At 40.3% G+C, this 26,676-nt stretch overlaps 1 protein-coding gene across 3 annotated transcripts in view; it reads right to left on the bottom strand.

Annotated features, from left to right (window-relative positions):
- fbln5 (fibulin 5) overlaps positions 1 to 26,676 on the bottom strand; it is a 70,635-nt gene that overhangs the window by 31,215 nt on the left and 12,744 nt on the right. The window lies entirely within an intron of this gene.

Here is a 26,676-nt window from a genome sequence, read left to right on the forward strand (position 1 = left end):
TGAGATGTGTTTGAACTATGTAAGAAGTGAGGAAAATTTTGCAGATGTGTTGACAAAAGCTTTAGGTGAAGAAAAGTTTCTAAAGTTTTCAGAAATGTTAGGTTTAGTCAGTGCATGAGGAGGGGTGTTAGGTTTTACTGAGTCATGCACTGCTAATGGGCTTCTATTGGGAATCATTTGGGGAATGTGTTTGGGCCTACTCTAGGTGATTGTCAATGATGCAATCCTGAGTTTGGGTTGGGTTAATTAGTTGGTAACCAATCAGTGATTACTATGTGTATGTATTGTATATAAGGAACCATGTTCAGTGTTTTCTCTCTCCCCCATTCCTTTTCCTTTTGATGTCGTGACGTCTATATGTAATTAAACCTACTACTACTTGGACAAGATACTACGTTCTGTGGTAAGTCTGTAATATCATCTAGACTAGGGGAAAGACAGTAGTAAAAACTGACAATGGCCGGGCATGTGCTCAAGAGTCTACTATGGAAGCAGACTGAAAGTACTGAGCAGATGTAAGCTACTGGAAGGCGCTGAGACTCTGCAAGCATAAAGTTAAGTCTTAACATCATTTGAGGCAGATGATTTCAGGCTTTAAGGGAGCTAAATAGGTCCAGCACCTTGGATAGCTTCTTTAAAGGTCACCAAAACCTGGAATGGATTCATTTCCCAGTGATATCTAAGCTATAGTATAATCTGTCCCCAGTAGGGCTTCAGAAGAGCATCTTATTCTTGTGTAAAAATTTAATGAAAAAGTATCTAAGTATCTGGATCCCAGACTATTTCAAGGACTGGTAAATACCAGTGTCTTGGAGTGGACCTGGAAGCTAAGTGACATAGATGAATTTGTGAAATAATATGGATTTGTTATAATTCTGGCAGCCAGATTCTGATTAACTAAACATCCTGTTTTGGCTTCAAGAACAAACTTAAGTATACCACAATTAAATAGACTTAGACTATTTTCACTCCTTTTCCTCATGATTTTGATAGATGGCGGGTTTTTTTCTTCACATGGAAGCCAATGTGAAAATGAGCAGCAATGACCAGGCCACGATCAATTGCTACCATATGAAGTGATAAAACTATTTGTTCCTGGCAGACTGCTACATCTTTGCCAGCTTCATAGCAAACAATTCTGGAACATGTGGTCATATACCTAACAAGGAATTATAGTCATGGACACACTGCCTTATTCTATAAATCTGTTGACTGCTGAACAATTGCACAAGGCACAGAAATTCATATCAGATCTCTGGTTGGCAGCACAATACCATTTTCTTGCTCTTTCTCATCCTAGGTATTTGTGATGACTTATGGGCCATGTAGTCCCGTTCCTAGTACTGTTGTGACAGATGAAGAGGAAAACTTGGGTTTCCCACCGTTTTTGCCAGATTTGGAGCCCTTGCAGCTGCAGGATGTTTGCCACAAGAAGTCACACAAACAAGCCTTGAGGAGAAATCTCCCCCATTTTCTCGCCGCCTTTATTATAATCAAGATAGACACGCGCGGGAGGCGACTCGCCGAAGCGCCCGGATAGCTGCCAGACAATTAGATGATTAAGTCTGATTCCCTTGGGAAAGTTTAAGGAGTCCTGCATCTGGACAGTTTAGGTTTCGGTTCTTGTTCCCCAGAGAAAGTCTGCTTTGGCGGGAAAACAAGATCCTATATAGATGCTTGGCCACAAGGATTCCTTGCGGAGTCAATTCGTCAGCTTCAGGAGTAGATTGTGTGTGGACTACGCTACTCTAGTTTCCAGGACCTTGCTCTCGTTCCAGCCCTGCCTTGTTCCCCGGACCTCGCCACGGATTTTGCCACGGACCCTGTTCTTGTTCCTCGCTTCTTGTTGCCTTGAATCCAGCCTTGTTTGCCAAGAATCTAGTTTGCCTCCTAGCCTTGCATTAAGCTCCATGGACTAAAGGACCTTGTCATCTCCCCTCACTTTGCTTGGCAAAGTGAGTGTTTCGGTTATTGGATTACAATTTTGGACCTTAATATTTCATATTGGACATTGTTTTCTTGGACTAATTTTGACCTTTCCTGAAAGGTCTACTTCTGAACTATTTCCTACACTTGCTTTTATTAACTTTATATATTTCCTCAATAAAGATATTAGATAGATTCTGGCCTCTGTGTATGGTTATTGGTGCTCTGCAGCCTGGGTCCTGACAGTATTGTGGGTCAAATTCATCCTGCAAAATCAGTCTATTTGGCCAACAGAACCTCTTCTGAACACCAGTGCCAGAAACTGAAAAGGGTCAGGAGAGTGATTGTTCTGGGACCTAAGTGGAGCAGAAAGAAAGCCAACTCAGGATTCAGCCAACTCAAGATTCAGTAAAGTAGACACTTAGCCCCTCCTAAGTTTCTAAAGCTACTTTTAGCCCTTGATTTTTGCATCTGCTATATGTTTTGAGAGAAGGAGACCACAACTGTACACATTATTCCACATGAGATATTCAGAACTGTAGATGTTATTCTATAGTGTTGACTATGGCCAGGTTACCAAGTAAAAATTCTTATTTGGGTACAACCTGAGCTGCCTCTGATTGTATGTCTCAGCTTGTTTGTGTAACCTGTATATCTCCAGTTCATTGAACTTGAAGTTTAGTTTACTGGGATTATAAAGTATTGAATCATCTATATATATAAAAGAGTGATGGCATCACAGCGACCCACAAAACAACAAAAGTACAGCCCCCCCCAACCTCGAAATTTGACAACACAACCCATCACCCACGCCTCAGGGTTGATACAACAAAAAGAAAAATAAAGTCCTAATTAGAGGGAGAGCAATAATTGTTTTCATCCAATTGCTGCCAGTTTAGAGGGCTAATCTCTGCCCACTTGGTCGCCTAGCAACCAATTCAGCCAAAGGACAGCCAGGGTTCAGTTAGGGGACAGGCAGATTTAGGCCTCACTTAGGCTTCTTCCACAGATTATCTAATTTGCACTGGATTATATGGCAGTGTAGACTCAAGGCCCTTCTACGCAGCTATATAACCCATTTATAATCTTATATTATTTGCTTTGCACTGGATTATCTTGACTCCACACTGCCATATAATCCACTTCAGTGTGCATTTTATACAGGTGTGAAGAAGGGGCCTCATATAATCCAGTTCTAAGCAGATAATTTAAGATTATCAATATACAGTAGAGTCTCACTTATCCAACATAAACAGGCTGGCAGGAAAAGTGAATATGTTGGATAATAAGAAGGGATTCAGGAAACGCCGATTAAACATCAAATTAGGTAATCGTTATACAAATTAAGCACCAAAACATATTATACAACAAATTTGACAGAAAAGGTAGTTCCACGCGCAGTAATGCTATGTAGTAATTACAGTAGAGTCTCACTTATCCAACACTCGCTCATCCAACCTTCTGGATTACCCAACGCATTTTTGTAGTCAATGTTTTCAATATATTGTGATATTTTGGTGCTAAATTCATAAATACAGTAATTACTACATAGCATTACTGCGTATTGAACTACTTTTTCTGCCAAATTTGTTGTATAACATGATGTTTTGGTGTTTCATTTGTAAAATCATAACCTAATTTGATATTTAATAAGCTTTTCCTCAATGCCTCCTTATTATCCAACATATTCGCTTATCCAACATTCTGCCGGCCTGTTTATGTTGGATAAGTGAGACTCTACTGTACTGTATTTACAAATTTACCACTAAAATATCACAATGAATTTAAAACACTGACTACAAAAACATTGATTGTGAAAAGGCAGACTGCGTTGGATAATCCAGAACATTGTATAAGCGAATGTTGGATAAGTGAGATTCTACTTTGATATGAAATAATTTCTGGGATAGAATAATGCAGAACAATATAATCTCTAAAACCAGGACAGTAAATAAAGAAATAAAGAAAGTAAATAAAGCAGGGAAATTGGAAATTCCACAAAGGAAACAATCAGGGCCAGCTAACACCTCCCAAGAAAGGATTCTTCCAGAAAGGAAGCTGAGAAGGCAGTGAAGCACTGTGTATTACCAAAGTCATTATTATCATTATTATTATTATTATTATTATTATTATTATTATTATTATTGTGTTGCAGTCAGCCGTGAAAATGAATACAATCTGGCTCCAAGTATTCAAAAACACTAAAATCAGAATATATAAAAATTAATGTGGTATAATAAAACAGAACAATACAATCTCTAAAATCAGAACACTAAATAAAGAACAACACTCTGAAAACAGGGGAATTCCACACAGGAAACAATCAGGGCCAGCTAACACCTCCCAACAAAAAAATAACTCAGGCAGGAAACAGCCAGGCTTTAAAGCTGCAAGGCCATTACATCCTAATCATTTTTCCTAATTGCAGCATTCATACTTGCCTCCAAGAGACAAAAAAAAACAATCAGAAATATTATATATTCACAACCTTTAGGAAATAATATCCCCTGATAGCGCAGCATGTTAAAGCGCTGAGCTGCTGAACTTCTGGACCGAAAGGCTGCAGGTTTGAATTGGGGGAGCGGAGAGAGCCCCCACTGTTAGCCCCAGCTCCTGCCAGCCCAGAAGTTCAAAAACATGCAAATGTGAGTGCATCAATAGGTATTGCTCCGGTGGGAAGGTAACGCTGCTCCATGCAGTCATCCCACATGACCTTGGAGGAGTCTACGGACAACGCCGGCTCTTCAGCTTAGAAATGGAGATGAGCAACAACCCCCAGAATCAGACATGACTGGACTTAACGTCAGGGGAAAACGTTTACCCTTTACCTTAACTACCACCAATTCCTCAATACTTTATTTCCCATACCACCATACTTCGCCACAGCAACGCGTGGCTGGGCACAGCTAGTAGACTATAAAATGTATTCTGTAAATATCTAATATACTCTTCCACTAAATATCAAAAATATAGTAGCACGGTTCTTGGAAACCAGTATATACAGAGTAGATTCTCCATCCATAATGTGGGAGAAAACAGCTGCAAATGGACCCAATTCCTTGTGCTGGATAAGTAGTACAATGAAAGTTTTTCTTCTATCTTTCTAATTTCCACATCTAAAAATGCAGTACAAATGTCTATTTTGCATTTTTAAGATTAATATGTAATTTTACTCAGGTGTTTTAATTTATCAAATTTATTGTTTTCTAATTGTGATTTTCATAAATTAAACATGAGCCAGTTGTGTGATGCTGCAGCACAGAAAGCAAATGTTATCTTAGCCTGTATTTACCTGCATTGATAGAAGTATGGTTTCAAAATTGAAAAAAGTAACAGTCCCACTATATTCTGTGCTTGTCAGGAGTCCTGTGTTCAGTTCTGGGCTCTCCATTTTTAAAATAATGTAGACAAGTTGGATCACGTTCACTGAAGGGCACAAGAACTACTGATAACAAAACATATGAGGAAAGGTTGGGGGAACTGGGCAAGTTCAGCTTGGTGAAGAGAAGACTGAAGAGTGGTCTGATTGTACTCTTTAAATAGCTTGGGACAGTGGTTCTCAACCTGTAGGTCCCCAGATGTTTTGGCCTTCGACTCCCAGAAATCCTAACAGTTGGTAAATTGGCTAGGATTTCTGGGAGTTGTAGACCAAAACGCCTGGGGACACACAGGTTGAGATCCACGGCCTAGGGGCTATTACTGAGAGGAGGGTTCAGACCTTTTCTCTGCTGCCCCGGAGGGGATCGCCAAGTGTAATGGTTTTAAGATACAAGAGAGTAGTTTCTGACTGAACATTAGAAGGAATCGTATGATGCTTCCACTCCAGTTGTGGACGGTGCCTCCGCCAGAATTCCAGCAATGTCATGTGATGGGCAGCATGCCCATCCATCATTCAACTGGTGGGGAAGCATCCTAGTATGCTGAAAAAGCCCCATGTGGTGAAGTCAGAAGAGCAGTTTGGCCATGGAATCAATTGCCCAGACATGTGATGGGGCCTTCTCCTCTGGATATCTTCAAAAGGTGGGGATGGTTATAATGTTGGGACTAGATGGCCCAACATTATGAGTCTATATAACATCTGTGATCACACCATCTTTGCCAGTTGCTTCAGGGGAAGTCCTGATTGGCTCTGAGAAAAGAAGGCCGCCCATTATTGCCTGGCCGAGGCAATGTGATCTTTGGCCTTGTGGAAGCCAGACAGTTTACCCAGAAAAAATAAATTGCTTTTCAAATTTTGTTCAGTTTTTGGGTCTGTTCCTCAGCCAGATGTGCTCCTAATGCAACCCCTGTAAAGCTACAATTATTATTCTCTAGGCAACATGAACTTTGGGGCTTCTTTACAAGCAAATACATTGTGGTGGATGAATGCCAGTCCTGGAAAAACATCCTTGAAAATTATTGGCTTAAAGAATATAACAGCTGTGTCCTCATTACCATTAAATGGACCAAAGCTGTGCAGTGTTCCTTTCAAATTTACACACTACAAAGCCTTCCACTTTTTCCTTTCTTTTTCTTCCCCTCCTCCTTGTTTTGGCTTGTTTCAAGTGACATTGTCAACTGGGAATGTCTTTAACCCAAGCTCAGATAATAACTCATTTTAACTCGAATGTAACATTTATTCATTTAAAAATGCTGTTCAGCTTTCAAAAACCTTACAATTAATTGAAAAGGACACATCTACATGCAATAAACTGAGTTTACCTTTTGGTTGTTTCTATTTACTTATTCTTCTTGCTTACTGAGAAAATATATCAGAATATCGCCATGGTCACAGAAGTGGGTTTTTTTCTTTCAAAGTAGTAAAACAAAATTGTTGTTGTTTATGCCTGTCATTTCCAAATTATGGTGACACAAGGCAAGCCAACCACAGGATTATCTTGGCAAAATTTGTTCAGAGAAGGGTTGTCATTGCTCTCCTCAGGGGCTGAGCGTGTGCAACTTGCTCAAGGTTAGTCAGCGGGCTTCCATGATTAAGCAGAGATTTGAATACTGGTCTCCAATCCACTACACCACAATGGCTTTAATCTCAAAATAGTTGGGTGATCAGTGGCACATTCCACAGTAGCCAACAGCCAATGGATCTATAAAATAAGTACAACTGTTTTCATTTACATTAATTTAATATTAGGAATAACAGAACAGGGTGGGAAATGTGTGGTCCTTCAGATTGTGTTGGACCATCGCTCCCACCAGCCCTAACTATGGACCTCTCTTCTCCCTTCTTGTCCCTCTATTGTGTTATCAGCATACCATATCAAATTATAAACTCCTATAAGTAAAAATATAGTTTTTAAGAAGCACTCTTTGCTAAAATGTCACAAACCAGTTGGCCCTACATAAACATTACAACAGCAATGCATAGCTAAGTTCACCAAAGTGAAGAGGACCCTTTTACTTGTTCATGGTTGTGTAGAAGAGAGAATTTCACTTGATGCTGCTTGTTATCTGGTTGCATGACAAACAGCAACTGCTAAAATTCCCTGTTTTAAACAACAGAATTCCTCTCCAGCTTTCATTTCAGTAACATGAGTCAATAGTGTGATATTGCAACTAAAAAGCCAATGCAATTCTAGCCAGCATCAATAGCAATACAGTGCCTAGGGCGAGGGCACTAGATAATAGTCCCAATCCAGGCCCGTAGCCAAGATTTTGTTTTGGGAGGGGCTGGGATTTTGGTTCGGGAGGGGGGGCTGAGTCTGAGCCGGAGAGGATCTACCCTACCAAACCTTTTGTATTGTTATCTTAATACCCCCATGCATATGGGATATAATTGAGCATGATGATCAGATCATGACATGAATAAACATAACAGTTTAAATAATAAATGTAAGGCCTTCTCGTGGACCACCCTGAGAATTTGGGGGGGGGGGGGGCTGAAAAGGACAGCAAATATGTAGTGTCTCTTAAAAGTGAGCAGAACTATTGAACAATCCTAGAATGGAGACATGGGCAACCAGAGATTGGAAGTAATAAGTTACAAGTAAAACTTTTTGCTTGGCAGGGGTTGGACTAGATGGCGCATGTGGTCTCTACCAGCTCTATGATTTTATATCTATGTGTATAATGATAAGAGCTGTTCAACAGTGGAATATGCTGTCTCAAAGTGTGGTGGATTCTCCTTTTCTGGAGGTTTTTAAACAAAGGCTGGATGGTCACCTGTCAGGAATGCTTTCATTTCTGCATGGAAGGAGATGGACTAAATGGCCCTTGTGGTCTCTTCCAATTCTATTTTTCTAATTCTACGAGCCATGTTACTTGTTGCAAAGATGTTATGCTGCCTTGTAATATCAGCTCAACAGCGCTCTCTTCATTGCATCCAGAAGGAAATGATGTTATTAATCCTATCTCTCTTAGGATACCTATAATTCCTCAATCCAAGTATTTTTACCTTTTTTCAGTGTTCAGGTCTATGATTATCTCACAAATATGGATTTGAGACCCGGAAAACACAAGAAGTGCTATGCCATACCACAGAAAAACCCAACCGCCTGTTCACATAGTTACCAAACAGGACATATGCTTCTAATACTGACAGAGTGACTAAGGCTAGAGGAAAATTGAAGGGATTAACCATTCCCCGCTATCCCTTTTTTGCTACAGTACACCTGTCTCTTGCAATGTACAATCTTTGCAGGAGCAAAGGGACCTCTAGCATATCATTGCTCATAACTGTCGTTTCACATGTAATTTGGTTCATAAACAAAACAGCAGTAAAATCAGTCTGCTTTAGCACAAATATTAACTTTTGCGTTACAAATAATACTTTAATATATGTGTACATGATTGTAGGTGAATGAGTTCTAAAATAAGGAATGTTCTAAAATAAGGCTGCAAATGCCATTAGACTTTGGGTCATATTTAATCCACATAACGATGGGAAATATAGCAAGGGAACAATGCCAAACTCCTTAGATTGAGTACAAAAACAACTTTTTACAGAAACCATTTCAACACTAATATGATCCCATTAACAAGTACTTCAGAGTCAATAAAACATCAAATTTGTGACTTTAAAACATATGTGTATGAGGTGATATTGGGGATTTTGATCTGATTAGTGTGTATACACCAGCTATAAAGAATTATATACTGACCAAGGAATATTATGTCATTTATTGAACGCTTTAGGAATGTCTGTCTATCATTTTGAAGACCTATGACCTACTGGCAGGGCCAATAACGCAAAATAATTTAGAAATCAGGCTCCATCAATAAACTTCAGTGGACACTCATGAGGATTTGGTTAATCAGTCATAATTCATGAGTAAACCAGGTTTTAAAAAAAAAACGGATTTTTTTGGGGGGGGGGTTGAACTCTTAACTCCCCCTTGGCTACAGCCCTGCCTATTGGACATCTATAGGGTGGGGTAGGGAAAACAGTTTCCCTCCTTATAGACTGAACCATTGCCCTTGCAGAACTGAAGATAAAAGGCAAATGGTCTTCTTCCTGTTTATTTTGTAAGAAACTAGCTTGATTCTGTCTTTTGTGAGATTTAGCCCCTCAAAATTAAGTGATAGCTGTGATGAAAGCAGAATCTGGCAAAATCACCTCTATTTCTATTCAGTCACTGTTGCTTTTATGAGACAGATTACAAGAGCTGGCAAGTATTTTCCCAAGCACTAATCCTAGCAAACACAACAAATGCCAAGTAATATTTCTCTTTTAGTGATCATTTCAGTTAAAGTATTCAAATCATTCAAATCTCAACAAGGTTATGCACAAACATCTAGCAAAATTGTCACCATAAACTTGAATGGATTCAGCCTCTGAATTTGGTGAAATAGTTCCAGCAGATTGAAACAGTTCTGTTGGATAGCATGAGTGAATAAGTGAGAAGAATAGCATAAGTGAGTAAATAATCAAATAAATTCTGCTGTCACCCTCCCAATGGCATGATCCTTTACGTGAACTCTGAGCTGCATCTGCTCTGACGTATCCAGTCTCACCAACACCCTTTACAGTAAATGACTCGCCATGCACAGATGGCAAACACATCTGTCATGTAAAGAGTGAATTGGTCCATAACTTCTTCTGTATTTTGTATTTACATAAACTAGGAAAGATCAATCATAGCTTTTATTACTGTAGACCAATATGGAACAAAATTGCCTATAGGCTGAAGAATGGAAACAAAGGAGAACGAACGAAATCTACTGTAGGGTGATATGTAAAACTCCCTGAGTAAAGGTAAATAGAAATTCTTAAATGGGGAGATCCTTTCTGTATTCGTAAATGAATGCAAGCATTCCTCAATTAAAGGCTCTGACAAAGCAGCTCCTTTTTAACAAAGGCTTTTTGTGTCTGCCCAGCCTCCCTTTTCCTCGTTGCCCTTGGTCAATCTGGAAGTTTGTTAGCAGCATTGCCATTGGGGAGCTGGAAAAAGCAGAGTCTTTTGGTATCCAATTGCAACAGTACAGTACAGCCTGGGTTGGAAAGGAATGGGGTTCTATTCCACCTGAGATTACTGTAGCTTTGTGTGCCTTCCTACAGTATGTAAAGTAAGCAATAACTGCCTCCAGAATTCCTTACTAGGTATGCATGAACAACAAAAGCAGAGAGAGCAGGGGAAAGCCTGACTAGTGACCCTCAACTGTTTTGGGTTTTTGAAATGCATAGATCAATATTCTTGACCACTAAAATGGAGAGCACGGGAATAGTGTCGGTTGATGGAAGAAAGTAATGTCTGGATGCATTTTGGAGAAAGCTTCGAAGTGGCTTCTAGGTGGTTCAAAATGTTGTGTTTACTTATGTAAAGCTTACCTATCCACACTGTTTCATGCCACATAAACTGCACATATTCTTTTGAATAGAACATTTGCTGAAATGTTGCCAGTACCACATTAGAGCTTAAAGAGTAGGCAAAGAGTACAGCATCTCATCTGAAATCCTGTGGCTGCCCTCTGCAGAATTACGGAGTTTGTAATTTAGGGGAGGGTCTTTAAAATGCTCAGCCAGAGCGGTCCTGGGTTTCACTAAACTCCAAGCCCCAGCATTCTGCAGGATGCAGTCAGATGGTATGCATATGCTTTGTCTACTCTTTAAGCTCTAGTGTAATAACTTTTCCCTTTTCTTTCCATGATATTTCCGCCTCTGCTAAAGAAGTAATTTTCAGGAATACATCAACTTTGTTAACTGAGCTATGTCTGTAATTCTGTGTGTTCACATATACAGAACAGGTCTAAAATATTTTACTGGTTTGAACAAAGAACAATGGGGTGCCTCTTCTCCTTTTGACATACAGGAACCAATTATACTGACGGATGAATATTACCATAAGTCCATACTGGTAAAATGTTACAGGCTAGAATGTGTTCTCCACCCTATCTGAGTCATCATACTAGTTTAGAAGGCCAAACAACTACAGCTGGTCTCCTACAGTAGGTATACTTTTAAAAGTATAACATTCACCTTCAACGTATTAACTAGTTTGGGTTTACTATTAAATATATACACACAAAGAGGTTGCAGCCAATCCTCTGTGTGTGTGTGTGTGCACGTGTGTGCTTTCAAGTTACCTGCCAATTCATGCTAATCTAGGCACGGAATACTCACAGTTGGTTTTGTCAGTTCCTTCCTTATACCCTCTAACATTTCACAGATAACATTTGGCCAAGTAACATCCAGGGTGTGGTCGAGATTACAAAAGATATTAATGAGGAATAACATAAAAGTGGAGAGTCTTCAGTAGTTTCCTTTTGCGTGTTTATCTATTAGAAAGAACAAAATTCTGCCTTCTCCTTTGGGTTTCCTTTTGCTGAGAACATTCAGTTTTTTTTATTTTGGAACACAGTTTGCAGCAATGAAAGTATGCATAAGAAGAAGGGGGAAATTGGGAAATAAAAAGTGAAACAGGGACATTTTGAAAGTGGCTGGTAATGTGGAACAACAGAGGATTAATTGGGACTAACCCTGACAAATTGGGATAGTTGGAGAGTATGCAATTCTATTTTTAAATGCAAGAATCATGCCTGCTGGCTGTACATGGAAAGATATAAGAAGGCAAACCAGAGGCATCCTGTTGTTCCTGCTGAAAAAAATCACCTCACAGAGGTCTCCTCCTTCACTTATACTACCATCAACTATTCCAGTAAAGATGATGAAATGGAAAACTAGTAGAAAGACTAAGTTCTCTTTACTTCACATCCATCTTTCTTTTACAAATCCGAAGCTAGGGCCTATCTTTTGAAAGTACAGGTTGAGCATTCTTTATACAAAATGTTTGGGAGCAGAAGTGTTTTAGATTTCAGTTTTTTTTCCAGATTTTGGAATACAGTGTTGCCTCACTTATCGCAGGGGTTACGTTCCAGGATCACCCGGGAAAAGTGAAAATCTGTGAAGTAGGGATGCTATAGGCCCGGGCTGTGACGCAAGCTGGTGAGCAGCCAGCTGCAGCCGCTGAGACCAATCACTCTGACCAAGAGGTCATGAGTTCGAGGCCAGCTCTGAGCCTGTGTTTGTCTTTGTCCTTGTTCTATGTCAAGGCATTGAATGTTTGCCTTATATGTGTAATGTGATCCGCCCTGAGTCCCCTTCGGGGTAAGAAGGGTGGAATATAAATACTGTAAATAAATAAATAAATATATTTGTGTTGCTCATGCATGCTTCCGCCGCTGCCTTGTGAGGCGAAAACAAAGCTGCTTCAGCCTCCTTTTCTCCCCCTTCCTTAGGCTTCTCCTTAGGAAGGAAGTAGAAAAAGGGATTTATAAGGGAGTTATAATATTATTTTATGATTTGTACTATTATACTAATGTTTATTAAAAACTCGCAAAACAGCGAGGGAGCGAAAAGTGAACTGCGAAGTAGCAAGGGAACACTGTATCTGTATTTGCTTATATGAACACAATTAAATATCTTGAAAGATGGGATCCAAGTCTAAACATGAAATTTATTTTTGTTTCATATATACTTTACCCTTATGCCCTTAAGGTAATTTTTAAAAAGTTAATGATTTTGTACATGAAACAAACTCTGCATGCACTGAACCATCAGAAATCAAAGTGTCACTATTTCAGCTTTCTGATGGTTCAGTGCATGTGGAGAATTTCAGAATTTAGAGTATTTGGGATTTTGAAATTCTAGTTAAAAGATATTCAACCTGTATTAATGGCATGTTGGCCACTCCGATAAACATTTTGATTGAAGAACAAAATAAAAATGCAAATAACAAGGTCTGAATGATAACCACCAACACCACAGCATCCTCTTGTGTACATTGAAAAATGTAAGGCATGAAGGAGAGCTAAAGAAGAAGCACAGAGTAGATGGCTCAGACATATTAAAATTCCATACTATATAGAACAGCATTTATGAAAGGGAGGACTACGAATTCATCTGTTTTGAAGAAAAGACACTAGAAACCACACCACTCTCAAACTTCCCTTTCCCTATATTGTCTAGCAAAGCAGTAAAATTATCTGGCCAATTTGCAGATGTTGAAGAGCCAATTCATATTTTCTATGTATGTTGGCCAAATATCTTGATTATGGCATGGGACTGTGGCCAGCTTCAAGGCTGGAACCAAAATGAAGAGAAACAAACAAAACTGAACCAAGAAATATAATACAGGAGCCAAGCATAGCAATCAATTTTATGTGTCAGTGTGAACGCTGCCATCTCTAGACACTACATAAAGACTACAGACAACATTTTTTTTTCCAAAGCCAAAGAATCCTTTACATTAAACCAGCCATATGGAGCATAACTGAAAACAGTTTCCACAGTTGTGAGTGATATAGATTGTGGTGGCAACGGATGAACATCATGCTGCAGGGACCTGTTGCATAACATGGAGAAAATCCATGACACCACCACAGCTGCTAAAACACATTGTGCTTTATACCATCCAGCTTTGAACAAGAATCACATGGAAATTATTTCCTCTATGTGCCTAACAGAACAAGAATACTAGAACTGCATGCAAATATGTAAGACAGCTGTTTTAATTAGCACAAGCGTTCCCAAATATGTCAGATGTCATTTGTCTATACAGCAGGTTTGCCTTTTGCAAATTTGATGATTTATGTGGATTTGATCAAAATGTTCTTCTCTAGGAGTTCCTAGGTGATCCAGTATGACTGTGGTTAACATCTGTCAAAAGTTGACCTCAGAATCACAATGGAGGGCATAGAAAGATGTTCTCTTGAGTAAAAAATATCAATTTTTTATTTATGATTTTTCACTTTTATGGGGGTCATGTGCCCCTTAATGTGGAGGGGCTGCCTATAGTCCCCACAAACCCTGACCACTGACCAAACTGGCTAGGGCTTTTGCAAACTGAAGTCCAATAACAATATTTTCACACCAGTGCTGGGAATTACTGAATCAGACCATCTTCTGTAGATTGGGAATTGTTCTGGTCCTCTGAAATGTCCAGGTTTTTAGTCATAAGTTCTGGCAGGTACCAGAAGAAAACAGGATATTATTTGATGAGCTACAATTATAGGGTTAGAAATATTTCAGCACTTAAATAATTCTTCCACATCTCATTTGCATAAAAGGAACCTATTCTTTAAGGCCAGTGCTTGCATGGCAGAGTTGGGCAATACTAGGGGGTGGGGGTGGGGGGGAAACGAACACTCCTGCAATATGTACATTAAGCCAACTATTAGCCTACAACATTCACTACGACTGAGAGAGAATTAGTGTACTGTGACCTTGTTCTTCAGATCTATGTCAACAATAAACATATATAACCCCCCCTCCCCCCGAACAATCTGTCTGTCCATATGCAGTATTGCCACATTGTCTATGTGGGATATGGAAACAAGAAACCATAGGTAACAGCAAACCCTACTGAAATGAATGGCTTCCACTGAGGTTATTATAGAATGTGGATAGAAGGTAAATATCTTATGATACTACTAATTTATCCCAGGATCATAAAAACATGTCCAGCACAACACAGCACTCAGGTATCTCACAGTCATTTAGTGTCTTGTAAAGAAAAAGTAGTAATGGCCCAAGATAATTTGTTCATTCCTTGCATTCTTTTACTCAGTGTGAGTAATGTTTCCCATGCCAAGTTAAATTACTATCATAGCAGACTGAACTAACAGACACGTACTGAATTTAATGGCAAAGCTGAAAGTGAGAGGGAAAAATAAATAAAAGCAGCACAAAAGAAAATAAAATGATAGTGATCAAAGCAGACAATAAGAATGTCAGTGGCCTCATTTGGAAATAATACTAAAATGTGTTTTAGCTAAATATGGATTAATCTGTTAGTTCCTCTCCCCTCTGTATTTTAAATGTTCTTAATGTCAAATCCTTCAGTTGAATGTATGAATAAATCTGTGAATTAATTAGTATAGTGGCCCTTGGTATCTGCTGGATGTGGCTTCAGAACCCGCTGTAGATACCAAAATCAATGCCATTATATGCAATGGCATAGTAAAATAGTGTATCTTGTATAACATGGCATCACTTATAAAAATAGCAAAATCAACATACACTTTTTAGTTTAAAAAATATTTTCAAGTAATGGATTATTGAATCTGTGAATACAAAATCTTTGGATACAGAGGTCAACTGTATAACTTGGTGTATGGAAATATTCAAGTATTATCTGATTGTCATGGAGGTGCATAAAAATTAATTGCCCTGCCCAGCTTTTCCTGACTGAACAGGCCCCCACCAGGAATTAACAGCAGTGGCCAGCTTGTGTACCAAGTGCGTGCAGAGCTGCCAATGCCATTTGAGCCAATGTGCTAGCCCTCAATACTTTTCGTGCCATTTGCTTCCGCCACTCATCCATCCCAGTTATTACGCAGCTAGAAGATGGCAGATGGAAGGTGGAGAAAAGACTGGGCCCTGGCATTGGACTAATCTCTTAGTCTTATTATACAGGAGTGGACTCTGGTTTTGGCAGACTTTGGCTCTGCTTGTAGTCTATGGCAAAACTGTTCCAAGAGAGGAGAGCCCATCCAATCTATATGCCTTGTCAACATCACAGCAGGAACAGCTGCCTCATGACGCATCTCCTGGGGGGGATTGCCCACACCTGCTAACATTTGCTGTAGTCAGATTATGAGTTTCCCATATCAATGTGAAATCAAATATCCACCACCACTCTTTGAGCAAAAAGCAGGGGAAATTTGTCTATTACCAAATGCCGACCATCCTTTGCAAGCTTTTGAAATACCAGATATGGACCGTCCTTAAAAAGAGATGTGGCCTCTAAAAGCTTTTCAAAGCCCAGATCTTTATCAATAATTGGTAGATACTATGGTGATGTAAGGAAGGGGAAAACCCTCTTCTTCTTTGGCCATTTAGTTGTTTTTAAGAAGGTCATTGTTGGGAAATCAATGACCTGCATCAAGAGAGCATCAAGAGTGCTAGCTATAAACTGGGAGAAAATATGCTAAAAATAAAACTGCTTTTTATTTGTAGCACAGTAACCATTTTGTTGTATAGGTCACACATGGTGGGAAGTTAATGGCCAATGGCCAAAGAATGTGTATGCACAAAACAGAAATGTATGTCCCGATACAGCTTAGGAATGAACTAAGGAACTCTGCTATTCCCCACATTAATTTACTTAATTATCTCAAGCATTTAATCTTAGGAAAACACAATATAGACAGTGTACCTGGAAATATTAATGGGCATTTTAGATCTTTGAATGTAAAGAAATACCAATGTATATCAAAATTAGTGTCATCTAGACCATGGCTTCTTAAACCTTTTTCACTTGAGAACCCGTGCTAGTCTAGAACAGTGGTTCCCACAGTGGGCGCTACTGCCCCCTGGTGGGCACTGCAGTGATCTGGGGGGCGGTGATGGCACCTATTAGGAGGCGCTTGTTGGGACATAGAGGGTGGGGCTAGGAAAGGGGGCGGGGCCTCCTTCCAAGAGACCAAGACAGGGCTGAGCCTCTATACCTCTCCTGAGAGGCCTTTTAGAACTAAAGAGCGGGGCTAGGGGCGGGGCCTTTTCCCAAGAGCGCGAGATAGGGCTGAGCCTCTGTATATCTCCCCTGAAGTGCTTGTTAGAACACAGGTATAGAGGTTCAACCCCATCAGGCACTTGGGAAGAGGCCCCGCCCCCTCCTTTAGCCCTGCCCCCTGTGTCCTGGCAGGTGTCGCAGGACAGGGATAGAAGCTCAACCCTGCCTCAGAGCTTGTAACTCTGCCCATCCCAGTCCTGGCCACCCATTTGTAGCCCCACCCACCTTCCCCTCCCCCTCCCAGCCCTGCATCTTGGACTAGGGGAGAGGCTCAGCCCCGCCCTCTTGAGGAGCCACGCCCACCCGCTCTGAGCCACGCCCCCCTTTCCAGGGGGCACTGAGTAATATTTTTTCTGGAAAAGGGGCGGCAGGCCAAATAAGTTTGGGAACCACTGGTCTAGAAGATCCATTGTCATTTGGGTTCACAGTGCTCTCTGGATGCAGAGTGAACTGCAACTCCCACCATGCTTGGTCAATCCCCCCAAACCCCTCCAGTATGTTAGTCATGGGGGTCTTGTGCCAAGTGTGGTCCAGATTTGTCATCAGTGGGGTCCAAAATGCTCTCTTGATGCAGGATGAATTACAGCTCCTGCCATGGTAGGTCACTCCCCCCAAACCCTTCCAGTATTTTCTGTTGATCATAGGGCTTCTGTGTGCCAAGTGTGGTCCAGATCAGTCATTGGTGTGGTTCACAGTGGTCTGTGGAAGTGGGAGCCAATAGGAAATCGGCCACAAAGATATAACATTGCCCACATACATACATATGTTCACTTTTATTATATACAGTGAAACCTCAACTTACGAGTGCACCAACGAGTTTTCAGAGATACAAGCAATCGCTCCTTTGATTTTTGGCTTTAAAATATGAGCCAAGATCTGAGTTACGAGCTCACTTCACAAAGCCCTTCAGAGAGGCTTAAAAGGCAACAGCTGGTACTGCCACTGCCACCTCCACTACCATTTTAACTAAGACAGGGCACGAGAAGCAGCTAGTGCATATTCTGATTATAAAACCCGGCATAAAAACCACAAAGAACCCCGACTGACTGGGGAAGGTCTGTTTTACTGGCAGGAGTCCTTGATTGACAGGGGAGATTCATACCCCAAACCTGAGCACGTGAGCGCTTCCCCTCCCCTCACATGCAGGAGTCCTTGATTGACAGGGGTGATTACATACCCCTCTCCCCTCGCAGGCAGCTCACTGACCTGACCCCAGACATCAACAGACACAGGCAGTGGCGGCAGCAGCTCAGTGCCACCATGCAAACTACGCTGCATGCCTTTGGAGCTGTTCCCAGTTCGGAAATCACAAACGGAGTCAGCATTTGGGGGGGGGGGGGGGGGGAGAGGAGTGAAAGCAAGGCAGAGTGGTCTCGTCCACCTCCCCCAGCATCTTCTCTGATCTTGAAGGTAAATACATTTCATAAAAATTGTGTGTTTTGGGGGGGGGGGGGCTAGAACAGATTAATAGCATTTCAGTTCATTTCAATGAGGAAATTTGATTTGACATACAAACAAATTGAGGTACAATCTTGATCACAAAACAAAATAAACTTCATGTCATGGTATTACTGTGTATATATAAAAGCACATGTGATTCTAAGATGCACCCCATGGTTATAGATGTTTTATATAGCAGGGGAGCTCATCTTAGAATTAAAGAAAGATAGTACACTACAAAAATAGCTCATTGAAAAAGCTGACAAAGTATGATGAAACAGTAGACAAAGAGAAAGATGGTATTACAGGTGAACAGACTTAGGGCAAATCTCATCTACATTGACCAATCAATGCAGGATGAAAGCAGCAGGAAAAGACGTGAATTGAGTGTGCACCTGATTACATGCTAAGCACAGGAATTGGATAGAGGCCTAGACAGTACTTATACATGCTGGAGAGGTCAGATTCGACCCGGTTCCAGGATACTCAGTGTCCATGGCTGCATGGCATGAAGGATTTGCATCTGTCCCCAAATCTCCCTGCCCCAATGGCATGTGTGGATCACCAGAGCATCCATCCATTTACTAGTTTCACCATGCAATGTGGTTTCCACCCATGTGTGCTCATGCAGATTACTGTTTCTATTTCGAAATATCTGGTGAGTTTCTTTATTCCAATTTAAGGCCTCCAGTGCATATTCCTGTGCACATTTGCATCGTGCATTTTCAAGATGCCTTCAATCCACATTAAGTGGTCAGTATAGACAGAACCATCATAAGACAAATCAGACTTGATGACACATAACAACAAAAAGGTATTGGAGGTTTAAGAGTTCATTACATGAGGCAAGAAAATTGCAATTGCAACAGGATAACAGAGTCTTTGCCTTGTATTTATCACATGATATCACTCCTTTCCTGCCACTCTCTCAGTGAGATGGTTAGAAGGTATTTCTTTTACAAAAGGATGTAATTAATGGATTGTGTTTTCAAGAAAGGCTTTTCATGCTGTTTCCTGCCAAGAGACTGGTATATAGCCTCGGGATGGTGAGTAGAGTTACCGCCAAAACTTTTCTGCCTAGTGATTCTAGAAGGTTCGAAACAGTGCTCTGTACAGGCACAAATTACCCAGTTGCGTGATTCACAGAGACCATGAAGAAGAATGGGAAACTGGTTGGAAAAAGGCACTTTTAAAAGCCTCCTTTAGGTTGGGTTTCTAATGGTTTTAATGAGATAGTGATAACATAACCAATTAAATGATTTCAAATATTAGTGTTGGTAGCAATGATTTAATCTCCCAGTTTCTAACATAGATTTTTCAAATACTTTTCAAACTTAACACTTCAAGTTCTGGATTATGGTAGGAGTGCTCTAGGATTTCAAAGAAATGTCTTGCACAGCCCAACTTAAAGATGTAAAATTTATTGAACTTTTGAACTAACAAGCAAAAATTGGTTGTCCTACAAAACAGAAATTTTTGGCAACAACTGAAATTTGTGTCACACTTACATTTTTCTCAAATCATATTTTATTTTATTGTTTCAACAACATAAGGACTTGTTCATTTATAACTTAGCATGTAAAAGCACTCTCCTTGATACAGTTGTGAATATATACTGCCTCCAATTTACTTCAGTTTAAGCGTGTATCTTTATTTCTTGCCACTGGCATCCCCAGTACAAAGCCATACATCTGGCCTTAATGATGGTCTAGGGGAGTAAGTCAACTTCAAAGGTGAAGAAGGAGCACATTAACTTCAGCATTGTTCATATAATCCTGCACCAATGATACTATATTTAAACCAGATCAATGTAGAGTAATGGATAAACTAAGACAGCGGTTCTCAAACTGTGCTCCGCGGAGCCTTAGGGCTCAGCAAAGCACCATCAGAGGCTCCGTGGGCAATGCAGTACAATGCAGTAAAAGTACATGATATGGGTCTACACTGACCATATAATACAGTTCCAAATTGAATTATATGGCAATATAGATCTAGACTGAGCTCCTTTAAAAATTCCTACAGTAGAGTCTCACTTATCCAACACTCGCTTATCCAACATTCTGGATTATCCAACGCATTTTTGGAGTCAATGTTTTCAATATATCGTGATATTTTGGTGCTACATTCATAAATACAGTAATTACTACATAGCATTACTGCGTATTGAACTATTTTTTCTGCCAAATTTGTTGTCTAACATGATGTTTTGGTGCTTAATTTGTAAAATCATAACCTAATTTGATGTTTAATAGGCTTTCCCTTAATGCCTCCTTATTATCCAACATATTCGCTTATCCAACATTCTGCTGGCCCGTTTATGTTGGATAAGTGAGACTCTACTGTACTTATATAATATGGAATACAATAAACTCTTTATCACAAACTTACTGGCATGAGTAACATTAAAGTAGAGCTGCAACCACAAATAGGAATCCCCATGTATATACTTTAAAGGTACTTGAGGGTTTTGAATTTGAAGGTCCTGTACAACACTAAAAACTATTAATAAAACATAAGAACAGATACTGTTTTATCTCTCTCTTCTCCCATCTCTTCCCTACTCCCCCAGTTCTCATTTGCTAACTTTATTCCCAGATGGCCAGTCAGGAAAGAAAAACAAGTGAAGAAATGCTGGAACCAGAGGACAGGGCGTTACATTTGGAACTCAGATACCTAATTTAGTTTCCAGCGCATCTATGGACTCATTGGGTGGCCCTGGGAAAAACCATTAGGCCTCAGCTTGTTTCCCATCTGCAAAAAATAGGAATCAGAATTGCCTTCTTCAAAAGCTGGTTGAGAATAAGGATCAGAAAAGAAAATTGTAGTCTGAAAAGAACTATATCCAAAAGTAATACAGGTTAAAAGTTTAAGCTTGCCAATTTACTGGAAACTTCAATGTCATGTAGAAGTCTGAATAAGTTTGTTTCCTGCAGCACCACAGACTACAATGAAAACCAATGGATTCAAATTATAAGAAAAGAGATTCTGTCTAAACATCAGAAAAAACTTTACAGTAAAAAGTATTCAATATTGGCAGACCTTTTTAAAGGTCTTCAGAGATGTTTGGATGGACATCTTTTGGGAATACTTTAGTTGCCCATTCTTACATGACGTATAGATTACAAATGTATAAACTTACTGATGGCTTTGCATTTACATATGCACAGAGAATCAACATTCTTACTAATTTATGAAAAGATAGGTAATTTTTTTCATTCTTAACTCACCACCTTTCCGTGTGGAAGGGAAACATGGCTGGAGATTAGAGGAGGAGCAGAAGACAGAAACCTGAAGAGGCAAGACTTCAATGGGGAAAGCTTTATATAACCAAAGACCCCAAAGAAGTGACCAAGATCACATGGTCTACTTGCAAGGTATTTATGACCATATATTTCAAAGGATAGAAAGAGTGTGGGGGTTTAGATGATAGAGATAAACAGAAGTATTTTACATAGAAGAAATCCTGTTGTATCTAAAACCCCTGTTGCTCTAACAGTAAGAGAGGAAGGGAGAGAGAATACTGGTACTTTCTAACATTCACAGCAGGCCGCCAAGTTGTACATAGAGCAGAATATAAAAGACCCCTAACCACTTGAAACAACTCTGCTAAATGACCTTGTATGGGTGCAATTGTGGCAATGAAGAAGGATGACTCCATTGCCACCATTTCCACAGTGTAGGCTTTCCAATGAGCTTGAGCTCATGTTCATTCCAATTCTTTAATCATTGTAGTCTCCATCCCAATTGTTTCATCACCACCAACTCCCTAGGAAACCAGGGTGTTCAGTCAGCTCTACCCCATGAGAGGGGATGCTTAAGAGTGATTGTTTCCATTGCCCTGGTCATTTCCCTATTCCAGAAATCAGCCAAGACTTCAACAAGATCACCTGCCAAAAACAACATTAGAGCTATCAGGAATCTATCAAGGTCAATAAGTCTCATAGGACAGCCCATCTTCATTGGCCTGTGTTCCAGTGAATCGAGAATCCTCCAGATAGTAATCTGATCAACAGAGCAGTAGAAAGCTCTTCTACCCTCAGACCACTGTTATCCCACCCTACACAGAAAACTAGGTCCTGAGTGTAGTCCTGCAACATGGATTGCACCAGATACTAGAGACAGACCCATGATTGTCATGGAAGTCATGAAGTCTTGAGCTGCTCCAAATAGAGAGGTCTCTTCGTGGATGCTGAAGTCCCAGACAACAACTAACTGAGGGACCTCCAGTGCAAATACAAAGACCTACTTAGACCAGGAAAGGAGGCTGTTGATCAGTGGGATCCCTATTCTGTCCTAGCCACCCACCTATAAGTGCACCCATTCAAAGCCAAAAGACTGCAGAGCAGGGCACCTGGTGATGGGATTCTGATAGAGTACTGCAGCTCCACTCCCTTGTCTCCCATACCTTGCCTTCTGCTCCACAGAAAACCCAGATGAACAAATCTGTGAGAGATTAACTCCTCACACAGCTTCATTCAGCCAGGTCTCTGTAATGCAAGACAGGCTGGCATGCTAATCCAGTATCAGGTCTTGGTTCATTGATGTTTTACTATTTACTGAACTAGAATTAAGCAGCAGTATATTCAGCCCATGGGACCTGTTGCCAAATCTATAGAAACTATTGAGATGGAAGACAGTTTATCAGCAACCAACATTCTACAGTTCTCCCTTCTTCTATATTGACAGCTGTAAACCCCCTCCCTGCCATATCTCCTTCTTCTTGTAGTCCAAAATGTGCACTACATCTGGAGAGGAAGGCTCCAAGCTGCAAACAGATTGCTTTTTTGCTTCTAACAATACCAAACAAGGATTACAAAAACCATTGTGAATCAGGAAATGGTGGGCTGATGTGAAGGGAAATTGGAAGGAATTTCAGCTTACGAATGTGTAATGAAAGAACGTGAGGCTTTGCTTCAGTCAAGATGTGCCAAGAGTTGCTAGCATGAATTCTTTGAAAAAAGGAGGTCATTATTATGGCTAAGCATTTTAGAGCTTGAAAGAAAAAACAGACAGAAATGGAATGAGTTAAAAGGGTCATAGCCAGATCAAAAATGCTGGCTTAGATTTGGTATTTTTTGCTTTGCTCCAGGAATGCAATTTACTCCCACCTGGAACTGAGCAGTTTCATACCAATTGCATTTCTTACACTTCTTTCCCTCAGCAGAAATGTGAAACGCGAGCAATATGAGTCTTGTAGTACCCATGCTTGTCCAGCACATGTAGCTAAAAAACCTGACAGCAAGGTTGATCCTAAGTATATGCACCTGGATGTTTAGAAAAATATAGCTGTTATTGACATTGCAACTCAGATTTTTTTTTTTATTACAAACTACTGTAAACTGCTATGCAAGAAGAATAATTTATAAAATGAAATCTTTTGGAGTAAAAATATGTACAATATGATTCCCTTATCCACAGATTTGATAGCCATGGTTCATCAGGAGTTTCGGAGTGCGGTGTTATCTCTATGCAGATGATGTCCAACTCTGTCACTCCTTCCCACCTGTCACTAAGGAGGCTGTCCAGGTCCTGAACCGGTGCTTGGCAACTGTGTCGGACTGGATGAGGGCCAACAAATTGAAACTGAATCCAGACAAGACAGAGGTCCTCCTGGTCAGTCGGAAGGCCGAACAGGGCATAGGATTACAGCCTGTGTTGGATGGGGTCACACTCCCCCTGAAGGCGCAGGTTCGCAGTCTGGGGGTGATCCTAGACTCATTGTTGAGCCTGGAACCCCAGGTCTCAGCGGTGGCTAGGGGAGCCTTCACACAGCTAAAACTTGTGCACCAGCTGCGCCCGTACCTTGAGAAGCCGGACTTGGCCACGGTAGTCCATGCTCTTGTTACATCCCAATTAGACTACTGCAACACACTCTATGTGGGGCTGCCTTTGAAGACTGTTCGGAAGCTTCAATTAGTCCAACGGGAGGCAGCCAGGTTGTTAACCGGAGCGGCGTACAGGGAGCGCACTACTCCTCTGTTATGTCAGCTCCACTGGCTGCTGATTAGCTACTGAGCACAATTCAAAGTGCTGGCTTTAGCCTATAAATCTCTAAACGGTTCCGGCCCAGCTTACTTATCCGAACGTGTCTCCCACTATGACCTACCATGTAATTTAAGATCTTCAGGGGAGGCCCTGCTCTCGGTCCCGCTAGCCTCACAGGAGCGGCTGGCGGGGACGAGAGACAGGGCTTTCTCAGTGGTGGCTCCTTGGCTCTGACACTCCCTCCATAGTGACATCCAGCAGGCTCCATCCCTTTTGAGTTTTAGAAAGAAAGTGAAGACTTGGCTATGCGAGCAAGCATTCAAAGAATAAGTTTCGTTGGCTTTGACTTGGTCTGGACGAAGGTTTATGTACAAGGTTTTGTGGATGAATGGCTCAAGCATTTTGTATTATTTAAAATCTGTTTTTAATTGCTTATGTTTTATTCTTTTGTATTGTTGTATATTGGCATCGAATTCTGCCAGTTTTGTAAGCCGCCCTGAGTCCCTTCGGGTGAGAAGGGCGGGATAGAAATGATGGAAATAATAAACAGAATAATAATTTTATTGCGGTGGCGCCTTTTCGTGGAACCTGGTTCAGCTGCACTATTTGCAGTTTTGCACCATCTACTCCATGGTAAATCCAGCAATGGAAGATTTCTGTAGTGCCCTCCATCTCTTGACGCTGTAAGCACATGCTTATTTTGCTTAATGGTTAACCCAACTTTGACACTGCCAAATGCATGGAAGACTGGGCATAAGGACACTTTGAGCTGAAGGACAGGAAGCAGCAGAACTGTTGCACATTCCTTCACTGGCTTTGAGAAAAATGAAAACAAAACCTCTTGGATTGGGACCCACCATCCATAATTTTCTCTGGTATCATGTTTCCTCTCTTACTGTGAATGCATACACATATGGAGCTGCCATCTATTACATCATCATTGTGAACAATAGTTGCATGAAATACAGAATGCTATGTTAGGCAAACGCCAGTTGTGTACCTTGGAAAGTTCACTGGAGTGATGTAATAGGCTCATCCATTGTTGGAATGGGATACAGTGCACACTGGCATGGCAAAGGAGCATTTTCCTTTCTAGATACAATCTTTAAAATATATCAAAGAATGAGTTCTTTGTTAACAATGACCTAGAAACCAAACTTAACTTCTCTATCCTGCCAAGTGTTTGTTTTTAACAGTACTGAGAGGCTCACTTGTAACCATCAAGCATAGCTAGTGCAAATCTCTCCAATGTAAAGACAAGAAGTGTGGCGGGAACAAAATGTGCCATATATCTATCAATGTCAGTATGGAATGTACTGAGCACTGCCTATATATTTCACAATATATATTAATAAATAATGCATTTTCAAACAAAAAACAAAACAGAATTCATACAGATTAAGAATCTCAATGTACCTAAAAGAAAAGTCATACCATCAACCATGATACAACCCATGCATGAGTGAATTCTGGTAAGGTAGCAGAAAGCCACATGTGTGACAAATATTTTATCTGAAAGCTTATAGCAACTTTTGGTCACAAAGAACAAGGACAACACCATGCATTATTAATAATTTTTGTCACAGAATGAACATCAACCATGAAAAAAACCCAAACAAACAGAAGACCACAGCTGAGTCAAGTTTTAATTTTCTCAATTGGTTCCTTTGTTCCACATCCCTCCCCCTCCATTCCCACTGGTTATAAGCTTTTAAATTCCATGTGCATTAATAATTGATTCCAAAGTAATATTCATATCCAAAGTAATATCCATATCTTAAATTGTACAGGTTGCCTCACTGAGGAAAATAAGTAAATAATATGATGATGTAAAGGCAAAAAGGTCAGTATGCTATTTTGAAATCAGAAGTGGATATGGAGATGTTCTCCCTGGCAGAGGTGTGTTAGTTAGCTTATATCAACCCTACAAACTGCCAAGCACGTGTCAATAACAAGATAATTTCATTTCATGGGATAAAGTTATATATTCATAGACTTTTCATTTGGAACAGCTATAAAAGAAAAAAAGCTTTCTTATGATAAATTTGAGCTTCATGTCTATGGGTTGGTGCATTGATTATAAAAAGGGATCAAAGCTCACTACCAGGGGCAACTAGTGTCTCCCATGCTAGGGGTGCAATTCCAGACTTTAAAAGAGCTGTCCAAGGTTTTGAAATTACTTGTGCCTTTGAATATCCTTTAGGATACAGAATAATACTGCTCTCCTGACATAGAAACACCCACTACCTCTTATAATATAAAGACCACCATGCAAGTAAGTACACTGAATAGAAAAATGTTGCCATATCCTTATCAGTGCTTGCTTACTGTTCTTCAAGCCTTCTCCACCATGCATACTGTTAAAATTTAGGAGTTTTTT

This window comes from Anolis carolinensis, chromosome 1 (assembly GCF_035594765.1).
Source record: "Anolis carolinensis isolate JA03-04 chromosome 1, rAnoCar3.1.pri, whole genome shotgun sequence".
In the NCBI taxonomy this organism is placed as follows: domain Eukaryota; kingdom Metazoa; phylum Chordata; class Lepidosauria; order Squamata; family Dactyloidae; genus Anolis; species Anolis carolinensis.